This window comes from Chamaea fasciata, unplaced genomic scaffold, assembly GCF_029207755.1.
Source record: "Chamaea fasciata isolate MVZ Bird 193981 ecotype frontalis unplaced genomic scaffold, bChaFas1.0.hap1 SCAF_46, whole genome shotgun sequence".
NCBI classification, from domain to species: Eukaryota; Metazoa; Chordata; class Aves; order Passeriformes; family Sylviidae; genus Chamaea; species Chamaea fasciata.
The window spans coordinates 1,108,990-1,133,943 of record NW_027094131.1 but is presented as its reverse complement, the minus strand read 5'-3'; the positions used below and the strand labels follow the sequence as shown (position 1 = coordinate 1,133,943).

The 24,954-nt window shown below is 50.7% G+C and overlaps 2 long non-coding RNA genes across 2 annotated transcripts; both read left to right on the top strand.

Moving 5' to 3' along the window:
* The first annotated feature begins 1,979 nt into the window (after positions 1 to 1,979).
* LOC136304067 (uncharacterized) lies at positions 1,980 to 3,776 on the top strand. The gene is made up of 3 exons (XR_010724371.1): positions 1,980 to 2,002; positions 3,154 to 3,217; positions 3,766 to 3,776. It is a non-coding gene; the product is annotated as an uncharacterized lncRNA (long non-coding RNA).
* A 13,826-nt stretch (positions 3,777 to 17,602) lies between these two features.
* Positions 17,603 to 19,399, top strand: LOC136304068 (uncharacterized). The gene is made up of 3 exons (XR_010724372.1): positions 17,603 to 17,625; positions 18,777 to 18,840; positions 19,389 to 19,399. It is a non-coding gene; the product is annotated as an uncharacterized lncRNA (long non-coding RNA).
* The last annotated feature ends 5,555 nt before the right edge of the window (positions 19,400 to 24,954 follow it).

Here is a 24,954-nt window from a genome sequence, read left to right as displayed (position 1 = left end):
ACAGGAGACTCCTTTTAGCTAGCGTTAGAGCGCACTCTGCAAACTTGCACAGCAGTTGCCACAATGATTGGGCAACTCGCCGCTGCAGTTTTCACTGTTTATGGAGTTACTTATTCCTGCTATTTCCTGACTCACCTGGCAGGTAAGTAGAGGTTTTCCCTGAGTGTCACCTAACCTGGTTTTTGGTCTTCCTGCTCTTTCTTAGTGACTGAATTGATTTGGAAACAGAAAGGCCATTGGGATGCCGCTTGGGTAAAGCTCCTGTCAACATGTTCAGCTCAAAAGGGGGTGTGTGTAGCCAGGGCTGTGCGGGCAGCATTTGCAAGGGAACCTGCAGGGGTTGCATTCCCTCCGTGGGAGAGTCTGTGTCAGCAGAGTCTGTCATTTCCTCTATTTGCTGGGTCAAGCAGGACAACTTTGAAAATGTAGACTGGGAGGCCTTCTTGGAAAATCTTCTAAAAATGCTGTGGTTGTCTCCAGTTTTCTCAAAGCATCTGCTTCATTTTCCCTTGCCCACTGCAGGTCACCTGAGCCGGGTATTCAGAGGTGCTGATCCTGAGGTGAGTAAGAAAGGCACATTTGATGTTCCTGGCGTTTAAGAATTGTGCAGCAAGCTGTGAGCTTGGCCTGTGGCAGTAGAGTGTAGAGGGCCAGCTGAGTAGGCTGCAAGAAAATCCATTTCCATGTCTGCAGCAGCAAGAGCAAAGGCATCACTGCCTATTTCCTAATTTTCCATTCCAGAGCTTTAAAAGAACTAAAAGCCCAGTTTTGCTGAGAGAACGTTGCTTCCTGATAGTAGCCAGGGGGGATTGTCTAATTCAGAGCAATTTGCAGTGCCCAGTTGAATCAACCCATTAGAATTTAGTCTGAGGGACTTAGAATCCCCTTGCTCTCCAAGTTGATGATTTGTGCTTAGTAGAGCTGGTTCTAGAGCTGAAGAGAAAGAAGGTTCTAAATGAGCCTGTGTCTCACGCTCCTGTCTGTCCACAGATCACTGAAGGAAGAACAGACTCCCCTCCGGTTTCCTCTGCTCCTGGACAAGAAGCCGAAGAGGAGCCAAATGACCACAAGGCTCCAGCTGTGGTCACACCACAGCCGGAACTTTCCCAGCCAGTAAGTGCCTCTTCTGGAGGGTGCTGTCTTTAGTGCGAGGCAGAGCTGCAAGTTTCTGAGCAGCCAGCTCTTGCTGTTGGTGGCTGAGGATGCTGAGTGCTGCAGTCCTGCCAGACCTAGCCATTCCCCTCAGCCAGTGACAGCTGGAAAATGGGCTTTGAGCTGCCGTGTTTAGGCCCCAGCTTGCTGGGATTCTGATAGGGGCCAGCCTGGAGCAGGAAGGTTCCCTGTCTGCAGAGGAGGGAGCATGCCAAAGGCACTGTGCTCAGCCTTGGTGGATACGTAGGGGACGCTGTGGTCTGGGGACACCTGTCCCTCTCCACAGACGTGCCAAGTACCCACAGGCACCAAAAGTCTTGATGTGACAACACAAGCTCTTTGGGGCAGTTTGTCCCCGGGAGCTTCTTGGCTGTGCTTACCCGGGAGCATTTCAGAGACACACTGGGGACGTGGAGTTGCTGTTTGAAGACAGGGATTTTGGTGCCTTGGTTGCCAGGTTGTTCTTTTGGTAAAATGGAAGCAGAGGTGGGCAGGGAAGCAGAAAGAAATGGCTGAATTAATGTGAATTGTGGGCAGAAAGGTGAAAAAGCTGAGCCTGACAGCAGCTCCCAGTCACTGGCTGACAGCACCTTCCTAAGGGCTTGCATTTAAAATGGGATCTGGGGCTAATCTCTGCCAGCCACTTTTCTGACACAAACTCTTTTGTTGTCTCAGATCTCCACAGGCTCTTCTATTGAAGCTGCTGCAGCAGCAGTGTCACCTGAAGGGGCCTGGCCTGCCCCAGCTGAGCACTGGAGCCTGGGCAGTTCCTTCATCTCCAGCACTGACAAAGCTGCTGCTCAGCAACAGGAGATGGAGTATGATGAGGATGACTTCCTGGGGTTCATGAGTACGTCTTGTGTCTTTCTTCTCTGAGGGACAGTGTATTGTGAGCACGCGTCAGCATAGCTGGACCCAATGATCCTCCTCACTTGGGTGCCCTTTGTGATTCTACAGCACAAGTCATTGAAGCTGCTTCTTGCCCAGAGCAGCTGCCGGTCCTGTGCCCTCAGATAAGACCTAGTGGGGCTGAGAAGAGAGCCCAGCTGACTCTCTGTCTCCCGTCACCTGTTGGCACAAAAGGGCACTGATGTGCACCTGGGTGTGTCTGCTCTCCAAGCCAATCCTGCCGTGTCCTCAGTGGGGGCACCAGCTTGGAAGGGGCTGGGTGTGGCCGTGCCTTCTTGCCATTGCTTGTCAGTGCTGGTGCCTGGGCTTTGGCAGCTTTGTGGCGGTGGCTGCCCTGGCCCTGAGGGCTGGTGTGAGCGCCGAGGCTGGAGCCTTCCTTAGCTGGGAGAGTCCCGCTGCCGGCTGGCCGCTGCAGCGCGGAGCTGCCCCGAGGCAGCAGCCCCTGCTCTGGGCCGGCTCCTGCATGGCCTGGGCTGGGCTCACAGAGGGTCAGCATCTCCTCTGGGCAGCTGTCCGTGTCCCGCCGGCACCTGAGGAGCACTGCTGTCCCTGCTGCCCTTGCCCGCTGCGGGAAGCTGGGCACGTGTGCGGGGCTGAGAGGGCGAGTGCAATGGCAGGGACTGATCCCTGCTGTCAGGGGGAGGAGAAGCAGTGTGGTTCTTCACGTGGGCCACGGGCAAGGGCGTCTTCCAGCTCAGCCTGCTCATCAAGGGTGAGGGTCCTGCTGCTGAAGGCCCCTTGGGATTGGTTAGAGCATGAGCTGCTTGGGTTTACAAAGGGAAAGGCATTCTTTTGGTAAAGTGCTGCAAGGTGGGGAAGATGCCCTCCTCTCCTGGGAATGCATCTCCCTGTGCTTTGTTTCCTTTCAAGAGATCTCTTCAAAGGACTGTAGAAAATCATTCTCTGTGCTGGCCTGCTTGTACTGCAGAGCTGCCTGTCTTGTTGCAATTGTTGTTGTTGTTGTTGTTACCCAGCTGGCCACAAAGGACTCAGAAGCCCAGACTCTAGAGCCCCAGTGGGGCTGCCTTTTGTATCTCTTGGATGGTGGGATGTCGGCTTTCAAGTGAGCATCTTGCATTTTGTTTCCCTCAGGGCAAATGGTGAGCACAGAAAATCCCCGGAGGAAATACACCGAAAAGGAAATTGTTGGCAGAGGGTGAGTCCAACCACAGTTGCTTCTACACAACCATGGGGCAGGCGATTTGCTGCTGGAATATCTATCAAGTGTGAAGTCAGGCAAACTGCAAACACATTCAGACACTGGGGTTAGTCTGCCCCATCTCTCAGTACCAGCCAGAATTTGTGTGGTAAGAAGGCATTATCAAAGGTACTTGGATTTCATTACCAGAAACAGCAACCTACCCCCTATCATAGCAGTCAGATAACACTTCTCAGGAGCATTTCTTCCCAAGAGTTTGCTGAAGGAAATAGTCTGTGCTGAGGACAAAAACCGCCCAGTTTAGAAACTGAAATCCAAGATGAAAGAATCACCTGGCCTTTTGAGCTGAGGCACTAAACCCCAATGCTTCAGAAACAGGCCCAGTGCCCATGCACTGGAGAGGAAAATGCATCATCTGCCTTCTGGCAGAGCCCTCCTGCATGCTGCAGGTTGGAGGCATTTCCAGCAGACATCTCCTGTCTGGACTGCCTTTCACTCCAACGTCTAAATGGCTTCTCCTTTCTTTGCTGCTGTTTTGTTTCTAGGGCTTTTGGAGAGGTTTGCAGAGCCATCGACACTGCCACAGGAAGACAGGTAAATGTCAAGAGCCCCTGCAGATTCTGCTGCTCTCCAGGGCTTTCCTCTCTCGTGTCAGCTGTGGCTGCAGCTGTGGCTAGAGCTGTGCTGCAAAGGCACAAGAAGCACAGACGGGTGCCAGCCAGCCAGCTGCATTTGGGACAGTCTTTGTCCTGCTCAGCTGCCAGAAGGAAGGCAAGGAGGGCAGCGGTTCCTTTCAGAGAAGGACGCTCTCCCTGGCTCTCAATTGCTCCAACAAAGGTGGTGCCTTGGAGCATCTCACTGCTCTCTGGGGCTACGGCTTCAGAGTCCTGAATTCCCATTTCTGGCTGCCAACAAATACATCTGAATGTTCCTGGCAGTTCCTTAGCCACCTGCAGTGCTGCACTTGGGAACTGCACGTAGGGAGAGATCTGCAAGGCGTCCCTAAAAGCCCCAAGCTCTGCCTATAGCCCGAGATGTATCCACAGAGTACCAAGGCACGCATTTCTTCCTCTGAAGTACAGACAGACAGAGAGTGTGCTCAGAGCTTTGGGGATGATAATTGACACACCATTTTTAACAAGTGGACAAGGCAAAATGTGGTCAGTGGCCACGTGTCCTGGAACTGGCCCCCAAAGGAGCAGAGAAATGAGCTGTAGGAATGTCAGTTCCTAATTACTCCTTTGTCTAATTACAAGGCACTTTGGCACGGCTTGGTGGTGTCATTGCAAAATCTCTCTCCCCATGTGTGTTTTGGTCTCATTCCACCAGCTTCTAAAGTTACTGATTTTCAATCTCATTCTAGGTGGCCATCAAGAAAATCTATCTTCGGGGACCGAGCGAGATGGAGGATATTGTTACTGAAATCACGGTCATGAAGAGGAATATGAGTCCCCATCTCGTCCATTATTTAGACGGGTGAGTGGTCGTGGTCTCATCCCATGAAGGTTTGTTTACATAGTAAAAGCATGCAAAGTTAAAACCCCACTTTGGACACTGGCAGAAAAGAAAGCTGGTAATTATTGCTTCATTATTATTTCTCTACTCATCTCCAATGGATGGGAAGAGAGTGCAGTTTGTCTCCATGAGTCATCCCTGCCTTTCCAACACATAGTTGAAAAATTGTTCAAAAACCTGCATCAACTCTACCACAAGAAGTCAGTACCCTGTAAGCTCACTGCCTCCATGTTGTCTCAGGATGGATTTTTTAAGGTTTCTTCAATGCTGATGAAGCATGCTAGAGAGGATTTCCCTTGGATTGTTGCCCCTCTTTTCCATGGCTCTCCATACCAGGAACACTAGGTGCTTATTTCCAGAAATATCACGGTGACAGGTTTTTCATCTTGGTTGTTACTAAACTGCACTTTTTGTTTGCTGGCCATCAGAGACATCTCCTTTTTCACAGATGTGCTGTTCTCCTTGAGACTGCACAGACTGCAAACAACCCACAGCCTGGAGGGAATGTCTTTAATTCTTTTAATTCTGTCCTTGTCACAAAGGGACCCAAAAACAAGAATCAAGCAAAGGAACCAACGAATGCATGTTCATCTGCATGGCCTTGTTTCCTTCTTTCAGCTACCTTGTGCATGAAGAACTGTGGCTGGTGATGGAGTACATGGATGGAGGCAGTCTTTATGACACAATCCAAAAGACTCGCCTGAGAGAAGATGAGATTGCCATCATCAGTCGGGAGGTCAGTCGGGGATCCCAGCTGTGCTTCCCAGAGCTTGGGCAGGATTGTCTGGGAAAGGGGCTCAGAACAGGAGTGATTCTGTGAGCCAGGCTTTGTTTCTGTGTTGCTGATATGCTCTGGGCAAGCAAGAGCCTCTCAAGTGAACTGCCTGCCAGTGCCCCTGCACTCACTGGACTCTGTTCCTGTCCTCTTCTCTCCTGCTGTTGCATTCTCACTCTGGCTCTTGTATTTGCTCTTCTCCATCTTGCCTCTCTAAACTTTGGCCTGTTGGCACTGCATTCCTTGCCTGTAAAAGCAAAGGTGGTGGTGGTGGTAGCATTTGAAAGGAACAGCAAAGAAGAAAGAGAGACTCATTTCTCTGAGTCCTCAGCTGGAAAGGTTAGCAGTGCAGCCAGAATGCTCTGTACTTCTGAGCACATCCACTGCAGCAGCAGTCATCCTGGCTGGTTTGCAGGGCAGAGTCTACACCAGCAGTTGCTGTTGCTCTTTGGCAAGCTGACATGCCTTTCTTTAGAAAGGTGCTGCTCTGCCTGTGTTGGAGCAGCGAGCTCTTGCCCTCAATGGCACTGTGTTCTGCCATTACTCCTCATTCCCCTGGAGAGGGAATCTTGGAGAGCTGTTTCCTTTCTTGTGTGATGAAATCACATCACTGATTTTTGCCCTCCTGTTTCTGGTTTCTCTCTCAGTGCCTGCAAGGACTGCATTTTCTCCATTCCAACCACGTGATGCACAGAGATTTGAAGAGCCTCAACATTCTCCTCAAAACGGATGGCTCTGTCAAGCTGGGTCAGTATATTCTTGGGCAGATGCAGCGTTCCAGGGATATGTGGGCTGTGGGGCTGCTTTTGAGTGAGTGCCAGCCCCCCCAAAATGGTGCTGGTGGCAGTGCAGGGAGCCTGTTGTGAGCTGACCACGCGGTGGCAACGTGCACAGACCTATGGCAAGGATCGAGCAGTGCACAGTGGCATTGCTCTGTGTGTGTCCCTTCCAGAGGGAGGGGACTACAAGTCTAAAGCTTCAGGGGAAGAAAAGACACTGCTGGAGGCCGTGTAAAAAATGTGGGGATTTTTGAAGCAGCCAATGCCATATTTCCTTGGCTAAAGTCCTGAGGAAACAGAGCAGGGACAGTTGTCCAGGAGATTCAAGAGCACATTCTCAAACTTCTACTGGGAAATTCTTTTGCGTGCTTTCCTAATTGCACAGGATTCAAATAAAAACGGTCGTTTGCTTTCTCCCCAGCTGATTTTGGCCTCTCTGCTCAACTCACCCCTGAGCAGAGTAGACGGAGATCGGTGGTCGGGACTCTTCAGTGGATGGCACCTGAAGTGAACGGTGAACCCTATGGCCCCAAAGTGGACATATGGTCTTTGGGAATCGTGGTCATTGAAATGGTGGAAGGAGAAGCTCCTGACTGGGAGGAAAATTCTGCCATGGTAAGGTGTAAATACTCTCTGATCCCGCTGTCTTTCTCCCCCATCCCACGTTCTGTGTGCCATTGGACAAAATGCCATTGCCATCCGCTGGAACTACTTCCACCACAGTCCCTTTCTGAAAATGTCCCGGCAGCACATCAGCATCTGCTGGGGTTTTGGTTGCATCCGTGGGGGAACTCAAGCCTTAGCCCAGGCAAACAATCTCCCTTCTCAGGCAACATTTGGCTTTGGCTTAGAAGTCGTTCCAGCTCTTTTGGCTTTGTAGACGTCCCTAATAGCAGCAAACAAGCATCTTAGAAGTGGTGTTATCTTTCCTGAAATGAAGGAAAGTAACCCAAACCCAAGAAAGTTTATAAAACAGTGGTTTGGAGAGAAGAAGTGCACCCCCGTTCTTCTCACAAGGAAATTTGCCTGAAACCTTGACAAGAGGCTGTGAAGGCCACAGAGTCTGTTGTGCTTCTTGTGCGGTGGTGCTGAAACACTTAGTGACCATCTTTCTTTCCTAACCCAAGCCGCCACCTCCATGTCACCAAGATGAAGCCTGGCCATGTGGAGAGCCTGCCAAACCCACCCCTTTGTTTCCTGGCACTTTCTAGGATGGCCATACCATTAATGCATTGACTTGAGGATCCAAATGAGCAGAGGGCTACCACATGGATGGTGTTTCTCCCTCTTCTGCTTTGACCACCAAAATTTTCCTTTTGCTGCCTAAGGGAAGCTGAAATTTGCAGTCTGATGAGAGACGGAGGTGCACGTGTTTCCTGTGTGCCCAAAGAGGCATTTTCGTCCCAAGACATTTGTGCATGCATCTTCATGTGTCTGTGTGGAAGATGGGATTCCAAATGCTTGTTTCCTTACCTGAGGAATAACTGAGGGATTTCCTTTCTTTGCTTGCAATTCCCATTGTTTTCAAGAACCCAGGAAAAAGCTTGATGCCTTTGGTTTGATGGCAGCTGTGCTTAAGGGACCAACAAGTGCTGCAGAGATGCTTTTCATGTAATTATCTTTGGAAATAGTAGAGTGAGTTAGTAGAGCAAAGTCCCTCTTCCAACTAGCCTGTCAAGCTGCTCAGGTGAATCCTCAGAGAAGGAAACCTGCTTTTGCTGCTATTGTTTTCACTAACAAGGTCAGTCAATGAAATCAGCTGCCAAGGCAAGATCTGCTGGATGCTGGAAAAGCTGTGGCTGCATTGGGCTATAGGTGTTTTGTTGGTCCAGGAAAGTCATCTCTGCCTCTGTGCCACGGCAGAAAGTGCCACTGCAGAGTGCAGCTTCAACCGTGGCATCTGGGAGAGCAGTTCCAGACGTGAAAGAAGCAGGTGAGAAACTCATCTTTCCTTTTTCTCCAGGCTCGACTCCTGAAAGCCACCAAAGGGATCCCAAAGCTGCAGCAGCCCAAGCTCTGCTCACCTTTGCTGCGTGACTTCCTGAGCTGCTGCCTGCAGAGAGACGAGGAGCGGCGCTGGTCTGCCAAGGAGCTGCTGCAGGTAAAATGCCAAGGGGCTGCAGGGGAAACAGTGTCCCAGGGACGGGCTCCTCCTGCACTGAACGGCCAGGCATCAGGGGAGCCTCCTCCTCTTCACCTCCACTCTTGGTGCTGTTCAAATGAGAACAGTCAGGAATCCTAGACTGGGCTGGGCTGGCAGGGGCCTGTAAAGCTCATCTGCTCCGCGTGCCCTGCAATATGACCAGGGACCTCTTTCAAGAGATCAGGATGCTCAGACCTGAGATATTTCCAGGCCTGGGGCACTTAGCAGCTCTTGCAGCAAGCTGTGCCAATGTGGCCCCACTGTTGCTCCTTCGACCTACTCTGATTCAATCTCCTTTTCCTTTGAAAAATATTGCCCTGCCTTTGAGGCTCTTAGCTTGCAAAGTAATGGTTCATTCTTGGTTTCTTTTTTTCTTTGTGCAGCATCCATTTATAACATCAGCCAAGCCTGTGTCCAGCCTGGTGCCACTGATCACTTCAGTGAAAGAGTGGAAGGAGGAGACAGGAATCAGACAACTGTTTTCTCCAACACCACTATAGAGAAGGATTGTAGAATAGGACTGCAGAGTAGGATTGCAGCTAGGACAGTGGAGTAGGATTGTAGCATAGGATTGGAAATAAAGTTTGTGAAACCTCAACTCGTTTCAAAGATTGTCCTCCTTCTGAGCCTCTGAGAAAGCTCAACATTTTCTTCTGAAGTGTCAGTTTTTTCTTAGAGGTGGAGAGTGACATTGATGGCTTCTTTGGTACAGTTGGAAAGTGGGGAAGGCTCTCCCGAGGGGAAGCGTGGCCGTGCTGGGCACAGCACAGACCGGTGGCATCGGCCGTCCGGAGCGTGCACAGGAGCAGAGAAAGGCAAACCACAGCCGAGGGCTGCAGGCCTGGCTGAGGATTGCCACCCTTGTGCCGGCTGCCCTCTAACTCCTGGCCAAGGCGAGCAGTGTGTGCAGCGCTCTGGGCACAGGGGAGGGAGCCGGGCTGCTCCGCAGGCTCCTGCACAGGGCAGCCTCCTTCAGGCACGGCGTTTCTGCCGGGGGAAGCGAGGCCAGCGGCAGGCAGGGACAGCTTGTCAGGTCACATCTGCAGGAGCCGGGGCCTCACACGGCTCTGGGAGGAAGCGCCTGCAGTGCTGGAGTTGTGCACTGAGCCAGAGCAAAGGGGTGAAATGCAGAGTGTTCTGCAGAAATATTCCGGGGCACCAGGCCAGCCTGCTTTGAGCTCTCTGGCACACAGCAAGCACTGTGCAATGCAGCCCTGAGCTGCTGGGAGAGGGGTGTTAGAAAGGAGCCAACTCTTAGATGAAATTAAATGGGGAGACAAAGTCATCAAAGCCAAAGAGAACTGTTTCTTAGGAAGGATTCACCGGAGCTGGGTGTGTATCTCCCTCTCCCAAGAGCCAAACACACACACAACACACACACAGAAAATGCTGCTATTTATGGCCTTTCCCAGCCCAGGGCGAACCGTGTCCCCTTTCCCTTTGGCCGGGAAATAGGAAACTTGTATTCTGTCCCCACCGCCTCCTTTTCTGTTCCCTCCCCTCTTCTCCTACTTCCCTTTTGGTTTGGTCTTCACGCTGGCCCCTCTCCCAGCTCACAGCAACACCCAACAAATCAACTAGAACCAATCCAAACCCTAAATAACAACCCCAAGAACCAACAGCTTTCGTTCCTTCTTCTAATAACCCTGCAGCTGCAGCAAAATATTACCTCCTATCTCACTGAGGGAATCGGGCATGAGCCTGTGGCTCGTGCTTGAGCAGTGAACTGATTTGGAAGGGAGCAGAAGGGTTTCAGTAGGCAGTTTGTGTTTTTCTTCTGAATTGCTGAAGGAAAGACACACTCTGGCTTCAGTCAGCAAAAACATTTTCAAGGTGCATTGAGGACATGCTTGTGAGCAATTCCCAGAGAAGGCAGGTTTTGAGAAAATGTTGAACTGTAACAAATTGTGAATTCCCTTTGCATTAACAGAGTGTTGAGCCCTCTATTCCCCCAGTGCAGTGATTGATGTGTGCAAGTGGCTACCTTAGCCTTGAGAATAGAGTAGTCTTCCTAAGAATGTAGCTGGAATGAATTCAGGGGGAAAAGAGTGGTTGTAGGAGGCTCTTGGGCATCAGAGGAGAATTGCAGGAATGGGATGTTCCCCAAATGACCACCCGAGACTCTCAAGAGAGCCCTACTCTCCTGTCAGTAACTTCTGAGAAGTGGTTTAAATATGTCAACTAATTTGAGGGAATGTTTAGCCTGTGAGTTTCAGCAAAGTAATGAGTAGGTCTTATTTCCATGGTTACAAATGAGTAGGTGGGATTTCTGGCTGAGCACGTGTTAGGAAAGTGATTCCCCACGCACCCAGCACTGAAATAAAGTCATGCCTCCTTTCTCACACCGAGCTGGCACCAGGGATCGGAGCCCTTCTTGGTAACTTTGATTTTAGTTGCTTCTATTGAAAGGTGAAAATGAAACCTTTTCCAGCTGTTCCCCTCGGGTTTACATTTCCGGGGGCCAAAGCTCTGTGCTGCAGGTGGCCCGGGTGTGTGCAGAGCAATGCAGCCTCCACAAAGCCCTTGGTTTCCCCACAAGTCGTCATGATTTGTTGCCAGGTGTGCCCAGCTGTGGCAGGAGAAAGAGCCCGCAGTGCAGTGGGCGCCGGGCCCTGCCCAGCCAGGGCTCTCTGGCACAGAGGAGCAGCAGCAGCACCTTTCAACCCACTCCTGCCCTGGCCTCACCTGGGACACAGAAGCCTCTGGAAATCAGCACCACCTGGCCCCTTCCCAGCCTGGAGCAGCTCCTGCTGGTGGGCACATCCTGCACTTCTGCTGCTTCCAAACAGGAATCAAGGCACAGGGGGAGACGGACATACAGAGAAGCCCTGGGCTAGTGCAATAAATGGGCAAATGCATGGGGGAATGTGTTAGGAATCATTTCAGCTGTCATGCCAATCCTGCCTTCGCTCCTTTTCTCCCTTCACCTTTCCTGTTCTTTTCCCTCTCACATTTCCACTCCTTCCCCCTCTCGAGTCTCACAGTTTTCCTGTCATGTTTGCCTCCCAAGTTTTACTTCTTTTCCCCACCCTTTTCAGCTCCCTTTCCTCACACTTTGCCTCTCGCACTTCCCCAGCTTCCCGCTTTTTCCTGCTTTTTTGTTCTCGCATGATTCTCACAATTTTCCCCTCACTTACCCTGCCCTTTTCTCTCCTCATGCTTTTCTCCTTTCCTCAGTCATTTTTCTCCAAGTTGTCTCCTCATGTTTCTCACTTTTGCCCTCGTGTTTCCCAGGCTTTCCCTCTCCCATTTCTCCCACTTTTCCCCTCACGTTCATCATTCTTTCCCCCTCATGTTGCTTATACTTTTCCTCTAGCATTTTGTGCTCTTTTTTCACTCCTGTTTTCTGTCACTTTTCCCATCCAACTTCCCACCCTTTTTTCCCCCCTAATGTTTTCTGCCTTTTTCTGCCCTCTGGTTTCTCCCTCTTTTCCCCTCAGGATTCTCACAATGTTCCCCTCACATTTGCTGCCTGTTTCTCTTTCTCTGCCAGTAATTTTCTCACTCTCTTCCCCTCACATTTCCCTCCATTTTTTCCTCTATGTTTTTCAGCCTTCCCTGATTATGTTTCTTAGAATTTTCCCGTCATATGTCCTGCCTTTTCCTCCTCTCACCTTCCTCTCCTATTTTCACTCACGTCTTCACCATTTTCCCCTCAGTTTTCTCAGCCTTTCCCACTCAGGTTTCCTTCCCTTTTCCTCCCTCACACTTCCCTCCTTTTTCCACTCCCATTTCTCACAGTTGTCACCTCATGTTTTCTGCCTTTTTTCCCCTCACATTTCTTAACCCACTGCTTCCTGTCAGTGACTCTTCCTCTTCAGTAGTTGATGAGCTTCTTTTCTTCTTTCCTGCAATCCCCTCCTCCAAAGAATGGGTGCCAGAGCAGCGCTCCAAGAAGCCCCTGCCCGTGTGTCTGCTGAACAGAATGGCTGTGCTCAACTTGAACAATCTCGTGAAGAACAACCTAAACTGCAGTGGACTTTCAATTCCCTCTATTCTTCATAGTGTTCTAAAGAAATGAGTACCCTGAGGGATACACGTCGCAGGTGAGCAGCCGCTGCACCATCCGCCTCAAGCAGATCCCATCTCCGTTTTCATCACCTCACACTCACTGTGACTCCTCCCTGGACGAAACCACTTGTGATGCTGCTTGATGCTAACTGGCGTCCATGTGCACAAGAAGTGCTTTTAGCCCTCTTTCAAAAAAAAAAAAAAAAAAAAAAAAAAGAAGATGTTTTTATTTTAAAATGTTCAATGCCTGGAGTTTCGTTCTATTTTCCCCTATTTGAATTGCCTTGACATCAAAGTACTGCCAGTTGGCGTTCCAAACTGGCTGGTCTGTGTTTGTGTGCACAGAGCAAAGGTGCCAGACCGTGTCCTTTTCCCGGGTGTCCGTTAATGTCCATTCCAACAGACACTGCAGGGGGGCTCAGCCTGCCCCACACAGGATGGCAGCCAGAGGGCTGAGGCTGCGCCTCCTAGTGAGATCAGCCGCCCTGGCAGCCCGGCCCCAGCCGCCATCTTGTGTGTGGTTCTCCAGCCCTGGCCGCCATCTTGTGTGTGGCTCCCTCAGCCCTGGCCGCCATCTTTTGCACTGACCTAGTCCAGCTCTTAAGCGAATGTGTTGCTGTTGTGTCGGCAGTCAGGGTCCGCCCCAAAGACACCAACACCAGCAGGACAGGCTACAGGGAATGGCACGGGTTTGGCTCAAAGCAGCCAGTCCTGACTTGTCACTGTCCTTTATCCATGAACACGTCCCCATATGCAGCCACAGCAAATGTCCAACAGCAGCTCCATCAGCCACTTCCTCCCGCTGGCGTTGGCAGACACGCGGCAGCTGCAGCTCCTGCACTTCTGCCTCTTCCTGGGCATCTCCCTGGCTGCGCTCCTGGGCCACGGCCTGGTCACCAGCGCCGTAGCCTGCGGCCACCACCTGCACAGCCCCATGTTCTTCCTCCTGCTCAACCTGGCCCTCAGCGACCTGGGCTCCATCTGCACCACTGTCCGCAAAGCCACGCACAATTCCCTCTGGAACACCAGGACCATCTCCTACGCAGGATGTGCTGCACTGCGGAGCATTTCGGTGAGGGAAGAATGCAATCAACCAATATGATTGGTAAAGCATTGTTCAACTTTATTGCTCATACTATCCGTTCTTATACTTTTGCCCGAAGCGTTCAGCATACTTGTCAAATTATAGTTGGTTAGCATACACTACTCATCTATACTTGATTGGCTATATCAAGCGTGAGAAGGTTCCTCCTCTTGGCATGCTGAAAACTTTGTATACGTGCTTACTGCTATGCTCTATTCACCACAAGTTCTTTTATCTTTGGCCTGTGTCCGTGCTTACTGCTGTCCCAAGGACAGCTTGTCTCAGCAGCACGTAGGCTGCTAGCACTTGGTATCGGGCCATAAGGCCTCTAATGATCCGTGGCCTTGCACTGCTAACCATTCTTCAACAATTCCCTCTTTTTTATTTTGTGCAACAAACGCAGTGTGTCGAGTAGTTACTGTTTCTGCTATGCGATACATCATCTGTTGCAAGCAGCGAAAAAAGCAAGGTACAAAAAGGACAAGCAGTAAAATAACAATCACAATATTGATTACATGTTGCAGTAGGGAGGTTATCCAAGGCCCTAGCCCGAAAGATTGTAGCCAATCTGTTAAAGCCAAGCCTGTGTCTTGCTGCAAATGACTAGTGAGTTCTTGCAACTTAGCTATTTGGGTATGAATTGACATGGAGTGATATCTCTGTACTGCCTTGTCAAACTGCCAGAGCAGTTGTAGGTTTTCTCTTGCCCTTAAGTCTTCAATTAAGTGTACCGCCTCTAACCCTGGCTGTCCAGTATCGATGTCACTCTTGCAGGGTCATTAGCAGGACGGATCCATTTACTAGGTATCCATTGGGGCCCTGTGGGGGTAAGAACACAAACATAACCTCTACCCATGTACTGAACCTCTGCGGGACCTTCCCATACTCCAGTTGTGGGATCTCGGTACATGACTTTAAACAATGGCTTAGTTGCTTCCTCCTTTACTCCCCCTGAGTGGATGACCGCAGGGGGCTCCGAGCGGTCCCCCATTACACACAGATAGTTTAATACAAATAGTGTTTTTGATAGCATGGTCTGCACATCCACCTCCTCCTTCTATTTTAACAGATAATCCTTGAGTGTTTGGTGGGCTCGCTCCACAATCGCCTGACCTGTTGGTGAATGTGGGATACCTGTGATGTGTGTCACACCCCACTTCTGTAAGAACCTTTGGATCCTGCTGCTCACATATGCAGGGCCATTGTCTGTCTTAATCTGTTCTGGCACCCCCATCACCGCAAAGCAAGTAGTTAGGTGTCGTACCACGTGGAGAGCTTTCTTTCCCGGCTGCGCTGAAGCCCAAATAAATTTACTGAAAGGATCAATTGTAACATGCACATATTTCAATCTACCAAAGGAGGATACGTGAGTTACATCCATTTGCCAGATCTGATTGGCTCCAAGGCCCCGTGGGTTTACTCCCATCCCTAGTCCAGGCCCATGCTGACTACAGAGAGGACAGGATCTGACAATACCACGGGCATCATTCAGAGATATGCGAAACTGTTTCTTTAGGCCTCGCGCATTCTGCTGAAAAGTCTCATGAGCAATACGTGCCTGCTGAAATCTGTCTTGTGGTACTGCAACAGAAACCAACTGATCAGTTATGGCATTACCCTGACCCAAACCTTCTGACCATTTGTGGCTTCAAATATGCAAAATTGCAAAAGGAGCTGAGCGCAGCCGAACAGCTTGCCTCAGCTGTCTCAAAAGTTCCCATAACCTGTCATTCTTTATATCCTTTATCAATGCATCCTCAATCCGCAGCACTACCCCTACTACGTATAATGAGTCTGTGACAACATTTACACCCTGACCAGGCCAATTCATAATGATCCAAAGGACAGCCCTTAATTCTAGCGTCTGCAATGTGTCCTCAGTAGTCGCGTCCACGTGCCCTCCTCCATCCATCCAGATCAAGGCAGAGCGTTTGCTTTGTGATGTCAGGGCACGGTTGCCACGTGGTCATGGTGACATCGCAAGGTTGCCTTGGTGCACGGAAGGCCTCAGGGGTGTCAGAGCAGCTCTTGGGCTTGCTCAGTGCAGGAACTTGGTCCTGTGCTTGAGGCTTTTGTCAGTGGGCAGCTGCTGACTGACAGGAGACTCCTTTTAGCTAGCGTTAGAGCGCACTCTGCAAACTTGCACAGCAGTTGCCACAATGATTGGGCAACTCGCCGCTGCAGTTTTCACTGTTTATGGAGTTACTTATTCCTGCTATTTCCTGACTCACCTGGCAGGTAAGTAGAGGTTTTCCCTGAGTGTCACCTAACCTGGTTTTTGGTCTTCCTGCTCTTTCTTAGTGACTGAATTGATTTGGAAACAGAAAGGCCATTGGGATGCCGCTTGGGTAAAGCTCCTGTCAACATGTTCAGCTCAAAAGGGGGTGTGTGTAGCCAGGGCTGTGCGGGCAGCATTTGCAAGGGAACCTGCAGGGGTTGCATTCCCTCCGTGGGAGAGTCTGTGTCAGCAGAGTCTGTCATTTCCTCTATTTGCTGGGTCAAGCAGGACAACTTTGAAAATGTAGACTGGGAGGCCTTCTTGGAAAATCTTCTAAAAATGCTGTGGTTGTCTCCAGTTTTCTCAAAGCATCTGCTTCATTTTCCCTTGCCCACTGCAGGTCACCTGAGCCGGGTATTCAGAGGTGCTGATCCTGAGGTGAGTAAGAAAGGCACATTTGATGTTCCTGGCGTTTAAGAATTGTGCAGCAAGCTGTGAGCTTGGCCTGTGGCAGTAGAGTGTAGAGGGCCAGCTGAGTAGGCTGCAAGAAAATCCATTTCCATGTCTGCAGCAGCAAGAGCAAAGGCATCACTGCCTATTTCCTAATTTTCCATTCCAGAGCTTTAAAAGAACTAAAAGCCCAGTTTTGCTGAGAGAACGTTGCTTCCTGATAGTAGCCAGGGGGGATTGTCTAATTCAGAGCAATTTGCAGTGCCCAGTTGAATCAACCCATTAGAATTTAGTCTGAGGGACTTAGAATCCCCTTGCTCTCCAAGTTGATGATTTGTGCTTAGTAGAGCTGGTTCTAGAGCTGAAGAGAAAGAAGGTTCTAAATGAGCCTGTGTCTCACGCTCCTGTCTGTCCACAGATCACTGAAGGAAGAACAGACTCCCCTCCGGTTTCCTCTGCTCCTGGACAAGAAGCCGAAGAGGAGCCAAATGACCACAAGGCTCCAGCTGTGGTCACACCACAGCCGGAACTTTCCCAGCCAGTAAGTGCCTCTTCTGGAGGGTGCTGTCTTTAGTGCGAGGCAGAGCTGCAAGTTTCTGAGCAGCCAGCTCTTGCTGTTGGTGGCTGAGGATGCTGAGTGCTGCAGTCCTGCCAGACCTAGCCATTCCCCTCAGCCAGTGACAGCTGGAAAATGGGCTTTGAGCTGCCGTGTTTAGGCCCCAGCTTGCTGGGATTCTGATAGGGGCCAGCCTGGAGCAGGAAGGTTCCCTGTCTGCAGAGGAGGGAGCATGCCAAAGGCACTGTGCTCAGCCTTGGTGGATACGTAGGGGACGCTGTGGTCTGGGGACACCTGTCCCTCTCCACAGACGTGCCAAGTACCCACAGGCACCAAAAGTCTTGATGTGACAACACAAGCTCTTTGGGGCAGTTTGTCCCCGGGAGCTTCTTGGCTGTGCTTACCCGGGAGCATTTCAGAGACACACTGGGGACGTGGAGTTGCTGTTTGAAGACAGGGATTTTGGTGCCTTGGTTGCCAGGTTGTTCTTTTGGTAAAATGGAAGCAGAGGTGGGCAGGGAAGCAGAAAGAAATGGCTGAATTAATGTGAATTGTGGGCAGAAAGGTGAAAAAGCTGAGCCTGACAGCAGCTCCCAGTCACTGGCTGACAGCACCTTCCTAAGGGCTTGCATTTAAAATGGGATCTGGGGCTAATCTCTGCCAGCCACTTTTCTGACACAAACTCTTTTGTTGTCTCAGATCTCCACAGGCTCTTCTATTGAAGCTGCTGCAGCAGCAGTGTCACCTGAAGGGGCCTGGCCTGCCCCAGCTGAGCACTGGAGCCTGGGCAGTTCCTTCATCTCCAGCACTGACAAAGCTGCTGCTCAGCAACAGGAGATGGAGTATGATGAGGATGACTTCCTGGGGTTCATGAGTACGTCTTGTGTCTTTCTTCTCTGAGGGACAGTGTATTGTGAGCACGCGTCAGCATAGCTGGACCCAATGATCCTCCTCACTTGGGTGCCCTTTGTGATTCTACAGCACAAGTCATTGAAGCTGCTTCTTGCCCAGAGCAGCTGCCGGTCCTGTGCCCTCAGATAAGACCTAGTGGGGCTGAGAAGAGAGCCCAGCTGACTCTCTGTCTCCCGTCACCTGTTGGCACAAAAGGGCACTGATGTGCACCTGGGTGTGTCTGCTCTCCAAGCCAATCCTGCCGTGTCCTCAGTGGGGGCACCAGCTTGGAAGGGGCTGGGTGTGGCCGTGCCTTCTTGCCATTGCTTGTCAGTGCTGGTGCCTGGGCTTTGGCAGCTTTGTGGCGGTGGCTGCCCTGGCCCTGAGGGCTGGTGTGAGCGCCGAGGCTGGAGCCTTCCTTAGCTGGGAGAGTCCCGCTGCCGGCCGGCCGCTGCAGCGCGGAGCTGCCCCGAGGCAGCAGCCCCTGCTCTGGGCCGGCTCCTGCATGGCCTGGGCTGGGCTCACAGAGGGTCAGCATCTCCTCTGGGCAGCTGTCCGTGTCCCGCCGGCACCTGAGGAGCACTGCTGTCCCTGCTGCCCTTGCCCGCTGCGGGAAGCTGGGCACGTGTGCGGGGCTGAGAGGGCGAGTGCAATGGCAGGGACTGATCCCTGCTGTCAGGGGGAGGAGAAGCAGTGTGGTTCTTCACGTGGGCCACGGGCAAGGGCGTCTTCCAGCTCAGCCTGCTCATCAAGGGTGAGGGTCCTGCTGCTGAAGGCCCCTTGGGATTGGTTAGAGCATGAGCTGCTTGGGTTTACAAAGGGAAAGGCATTCTTTTGGTAAAGTGCTGCAAGGTGGGGAAGATGCCCTCCTCTCCTGGGAATGCATCTCCCTGTGCTTTGTTTCCTTTCAAGAGATCTCTTCAAAGGACTGTAGAAAATCATTCTCTGTGCTGGCCTGCTTGTACTGCAGAGCTGCCTGTCTTGTTGCAATTGTTGTTGTTGTTGTTGTTACCCAGCTGGCCACAAAGGACTCAGAAGCCCAGACTCTAGAGCCCCAGTGGGGCTGCCTTTTGTATCTCTTGGATGGTGGGATGTCGGCTTTCAAGTGAGCATCTTGCATTTTGTTTCCCTCAGGGCAAATGGTGAGCACAGAAAATCCCCGGAGGAAATACACCGAAAAGGAAATTGTTGGCAGAGGGTGAGTCCAACCACAGTTGCTTCTACACAACCATGGGGCAGGCGATTTGCTGCTGGAATATCTATCAAGTGTGAAGTCAGGCAAACTGCAAACACATTCAGACACTGGGGTTAGTCTGCCCCATCTCTCAGTACCAGCCAGAATTTGTGTGGTAAGAAGGCATTATCAAAGGTACTTGGATTTCATTACCAGAAACAGCAACCTACCCCCTATCATAGCAGTCAGATAACACTTCTCAGGAGCATTTCTTCCCAAGAGTTTGCTGAAGGAAATAGTCTGTGCTGAGGACAAAAACCGCCCAGTTTAGAAACTGAAATCCAAGATGAAAGAATCACCTGGCCTTTTGAGCTGAGGCACTAAACCCCAATGCTTCAGAAACAGGCCCAGTGCCCATGCACTGGAGAGGAAAATGCATCATCTGCCTTCTGGCAGAGCCCTCCTGCATGCTGCAGGTTGGAGGCATTTCCAGCAGACATCTCCTGTCTGGACTGCCTTTCACTCCAACGTCTAAATGGCTTCTCCTTTCTTTGCTGCTGTTTTGTTTCTAGGGCTTTTGGAGAGGTTTGCAGAGCCATCGACACTGCCACAGGAAGACAGGTAAATGTCAAGAGCCCCTGCAGATTCTGCTGCTCTCCAGGGCTTTCCTCTCTCGTGTCAGCTGTGGCTGCAGCTGTGGCTAGAGCTGTGCTGCAAAGGCACAAGAAGCACAGACGGGTGCCAGCCAGCCAGCTGCATTTGGGACAGTCTTTGTCCTGCTCAGCTGCCAGAAGGAAGGCAAGGAGGGCAGCGGTTCCTTTCAGAGAAGGACGCTCTCCCTGGCTCTCAATTGCTCCAACAAAGGTGGTGCCTTGGAGCATCTCACTGCTCTCTGGGGCTACGGCTTCAGAGTCCTGAATTCCCATTTCTGGCTGCCAACAAATACATCTGAATGTTCCTGGCAGTTCCTTAGCCACCTGCAGTGCTGCACTTGGGAACTGCACGTAGGGAGAGATCTGCAAGGCGTCCCTAAAAGCCCCAAGCTCTGCCTATAGCCCGAGATGTATCCACAGAGTACCAAGGCACGCATTTCTTCCTCTGAAGTACAGACAGACAGAGAGTGTGCTCAGAGCTTTGGGGATGATAATTGACACACCATTTTTAACAAGTGGACAAGGCAAAATGTGGTCAGTGGCCACGTGTCCTGGAACTGGCCCCCAAAGGAGCAGAGAAATGAGCTGTAGGAATGTCAGTTCCTAATTACTCCTTTGTCTAATTACAAGGCACTTTGGCACGGCTTGGTGGTGTCATTGCAAAATCTCTCTCCCCATGTGTGTTTTGGTCTCATTCCACCAGCTTCTAAAGTTACTGATTTTCAATCTCATTCTAGGTGGCCATCAAGAAAATCTATCTTCGGGGACCGAGCGAGATGGAGGATATTGTTACTGAAATCACGGTCATGAAGAGGAATATGAGTCCCCATCTCGTCCATTATTTAGACGGGTGAGTGGTCGTGGTCTCATCCCATGAAGGTTTGTTTACATAGTAAAAGCATGCAAAGTTAAAACCCCACTTTGGACACTGGCAGAAAAGAAAGCTGGTAATTATTGCTTCATTATTATTTCTCTACTCATCTCCAATGGATGGGAAGAGAGTGCAGTTTGTCTCCATGAGTCATCCCTGCCTTTCCAACACATAGTTGAAAAATTGTTCAAAAACCTGCATCAACTCTACCACAAGAAGTCAGTACCCTGTAAGCTCACTGCCTCCATGTTGTCTCAGGATGGATTTTTTAAGGTTTCTTCAATGCTGATGAAGCATGCTAGAGAGGATTTCCCTTGGATTGTTGCCCCTCTTTTCCATGGCTCTCCATACCAGGAACACTAGGTGCTTATTTCCAGAAATATCACGGTGACAGGTTTTTCATCTTGGTTGTTACTAAACTGCACTTTTTGTTTGCTGGCCATCAGAGACATCTCCTTTTTCACAGATGTGCTGTTCTCCTTGAGACTGCACAGACTGCAAACAACCCACAGCCTGGAGGGAATGTCTTTAATTCTTTTAATTCTGTCCTTGTCACAAAGGGACCCAAAAACAAGAATCAAGCAAAGGAACCAACGAATGCATGTTCATCTGCATGGCCTTGTTTCCTTCTTTCAGCTACCTTGTGCATGAAGAACTGTGGCTGGTGATGGAGTACATGGATGGAGGCAGTCTTTATGACACAATCCAAAAGACTCGCCTGAGAGAAGATGAGATTGCCATCATCAGTCGGGAGGTCAGTCGGGGATCCCAGCTGTGCTTCCCAGAGCTTGGGCAGGATTGTCTGGGAAAGGGGCTCAGAACAGGAGTGATTCCGTGAGCCAGGCTTTGTTTCTGTGTTGCTGATATGCTCTGGGCAAGCAAGAGCCTCTCAAGTGAACTGCCTGCCAGTGCCCCTGCACTCACTGGACTCTGTTCCTGTCCTCTTCTCTCCTGCTGTTGCATTCTCACTCTGGCTCTTGTATTTGCTCTTCTCCATCTTGCCTCTCTAAACTTTGGCCTGTTGGCACTGCATTCCTTGCCTGTAAAAGCAAAGGTGGTGGTGGTGGTAGCATTTGAAAGGAACAGCAAAGAAGAAAGAGAGACTCATTTCTCTGAGTCCTCAGCTGGAAAGGTTAGCAGTGCAGCCAGAATGCTCTGTACTTCTGAGCACATCCACTGCAGCAGCAGTCATCCTGGCTGGTTTGCAGGGCAGAGTCTACACCAGCAGTTGCTGTTGCTCTTTGGCAAGCTGACATGCCTTTCTTTAGAAAGGTGCTGCTCTGCCTGTGTTGGAGCAGCGAGCTCTTGCCCTCAATGGCACTGTGTTCTGCCATTACTCCTCATTCCCCTGGAGAGGGAATCTTGGAGAGCTGTTTCCTTTCTTGTGTGATGAAATCACATCACTGATTTTTGCCCTCCTGTTTCTGGTTTCTCTCTCAGTGCCTGCAAGGACTGCATTTTCTCCATTCCAACCACGTGATGCACAGAGATTTGAAGAGCCTCAACATTCTCCTCAAAACGGATGGCTCTGTCAAGCTGGGTCAGTATATTCTTGGGCAGATGCAGCGTTCCAGGGATATGTGGGCTGTGGGGCTGCTTTTGAGTGAGTGCCAGCCCCCCCAAAATGGTGCTGGTGGCAGTGCAGGGAGCCTGTTGTGAGCTGACCACATGGTGGCAACGTGCACAGACCTATGGCAAGGATCGAGCAGTGCACAGTGGCATTGCTCTGTGTGTGTCCCTTCCAGAGGGAGGGGACTACAAGTCTAAAGCTTCAGGGGAAGAAAAGACACTGCTGGAGGCCGTGTAAAAAATGTGGGGATTTTTGAAGCAGCCAGCACCATATTTCCTTGGCTAAAGTCCTGAGGAAACAGAGCAGGGACAGTTGTCCAGGAGATTCAAGAGCACATTCTCAAACTTCTACTGGGAAATTCTTTTGCGTGCTTTCCTAATTGCACAGGATTCAAATAAAAACGGTCGTTTGCTTTCTCCCCAGCTGATTTTGGCCTCTCTGCTCAACTCACCCCTGAGCAGAGTAGACGGAGATCGGTGGTCGGGACTCTTCAGTGGATGGCACCTGAAGTGAACGGTGAACCCTATGGCCCCAAAGTGGACATATGGTCTTTGGGAATCGTGGTCATTGAAATGGTGGAAGGAGAAGCTCCTGACTGGGAGGAAAATTCTGCCATGGTAAGGTGTAAATACTCTCTGATCCCGCTGTCTTTCTCCCCCATCCCACGTTCTGTGTGCCATTGGACAAAATGCCATTGCCATCCGCTGGAACTACTTCCACCACAGTCCCTTTCTGAAAATGTCCCGGCAGCACATCAGCATCTGCTGGGGTTTTGGTTGCATCCGTGGGGGAACTCAAGCCTTAGCCCAGGCAAACAATCTCCCTTCTCAGGCAACATTTGGCTTTGGCTTAGAAGTCGTTCCAGCTCTTTTGGCTTTGTAGACGTCCCTAATAGCAGCAAACAAGCATCTTAGAAGTGGTGTTATCTTTCCTGAAATGAAGGAAAGTAACCCAAACCCAAGAAAGTTTATAAAACAGTGGTTTGGAGAGAAGAAGTGCACCCCCGTTCTTCTCACAAGGAAATTTGCCTGAAACCTTGACAAGAGGCTGTGAAGGCCACAGAGTCTGTTGTGCTTCTTGTGCGGTGGTGCTGAAACACTTAGTGACCGTCTTTCTTTCCTAACCCAAGCCGCCACCTCCATGTCACCAAGATGAAGCCTGGCCATGTGGAGAGCCTGCCAAACCCACCCCTTTGTTTCCTGGCACTTTCTAGGATGGCCATACCATTAATGCATTGACTTGAGGATCCAAATGAGCAGAGGGCTACCACATGGATGGTGTTTCTCCCTCTTCTGCTTTGACCACCAAAATTTTCCTTTTGCTGCCTAAGGGAAGCTGAAATTTGCAGTCTGATGAGAGACGGAGGTGCACGTGTTTCCTGTGTGCCCAAAGAGGCATTTTCGTCCCAAGACATTTGTGCATGCATCTTCATGTGTCTGTGTGGAAGATGGGATTCCAAATGCTTGTTTCCTTACCTGAGGAATAACTGAGGGATTTCCTTTCTTTGCTTGCAATTCCCATTGTTTTCAAGAACCCAGGAAAAAGCTTGATGCCTTTGGTTTGCTGGCAGCTGTGCTTAAGGGACCAACAAGTGCTGCAGAGATGCTTTTCATGTAATTATCTTTGGAAATAGTAGAGTGAGTTAGTAGAGCAAAGTCCCTCTTCCAACTAGCCTGTCAAGCTGCTCAGGTGAATCCTCAGAGAAGGAAACCTGCTTTTGCTGCTATTGTTTTCACTAACAAGGTCAGTCAATGAAATCAGCTGCCAAGGCAAGATCTGCTGGATGCTGGAAAAGCTGTGGCTGCATTGGGCTATAGGTGTTTTGTTGGTCCAGGAAAGTCATCTCTGCCTCTGTGCCACGGCAGAAAGTGCCACTGCAGAGTGCAGCTTCAACCGTGGCATCTGGGAGAGCAGTTCCAGACGTGAAAGAAGCAGGTGAGAAACTCATCTTTCCTTTTTCTCCAGGCTCGACTCCTGAAAGCCACCAAAGGGATCCCAAAGCTGCAGCAGCCCAAGCTCTGCTCACCTTTGCTGCGTGACTTCCTGAGCTGCTGCCTGCAGAGAGACGAGGAGCGGCGCTGGTCTGCCAAGGAGCTGCTGCAGGTAAAATGCCAAGGGGCTGCAGGGGAAACAGTGTCCCAGGGACGGGCTCCTCCTGCACTGAACGGCCAGGCATCAGGGGAGCCTCCTCCTCTTCACCTCCACTCTTGGTGCTGTTCAAATGAGAACAGTCAGGAATCCTAGACTGGGCTGGGCTGGCAGGGGCCTGTAAAGCTCATCTGCTCCGCGTGCCCTGCAATATGACCAGGGACCTCTTTCAAGAGATCAGGATGCTCAGACCTGAGATATTTCCAGGCCTGGGGCACTTAGCAGCTCTTGCAGCAAGCTGTGCCAATGTGGCCCCACTGTTGCTCCTTCGACCTACTCTGATTCAATCTCCTTTTCCTTTGAAAAATATTGCCCTGCCTTTGAGGCTCTTAGCTTGCAAAGTAATGGTTCATTCTTGGTTTCTTTTTTTCTTTGTGCAGCATCCATTTATAACATCAGCCAAGCCTGTGTCCAGCCTGGTGCCACTGATCACTTCAGTGAAAGAGTGGAAGGAGGAGACAGGAATCAGACAACTGTTTTCTCCAACACCACTATAGAGAAGGATTGTAGAATAGGACTGCAGAGTAGGATTGCAGCTAGGACAGTGGAGTAGGATTGTAGCATAGGATTGGAAATAAAGTTTGTGAAACAACTCGTTTCAAAGATTGTCCTCCTTCTGAGCCTCTGAGAAAGCTCAACATTTTCTTCTGAAGTGTCAGTTTTTTCTTAGAGGTGGAGAGTGACATTGATGGCTTCTTTGGTACAGTTGGAAAGTGGGGAAGGCTCTCCCGAGGGGAAGCGTGGCCGTGCTGGGCACAGCACAGACCGGTGGCATCGGCCGTCCGGAGCGTGCACAGGAGCAGAGAAAGGCAAACCACAGCCGAGGGCTGCAGGCCTGGCTGAGGATTGCCACCCTTGTGCCGGCTGCCCTCTAACTCCTGGCCAAGGTGAGCAGT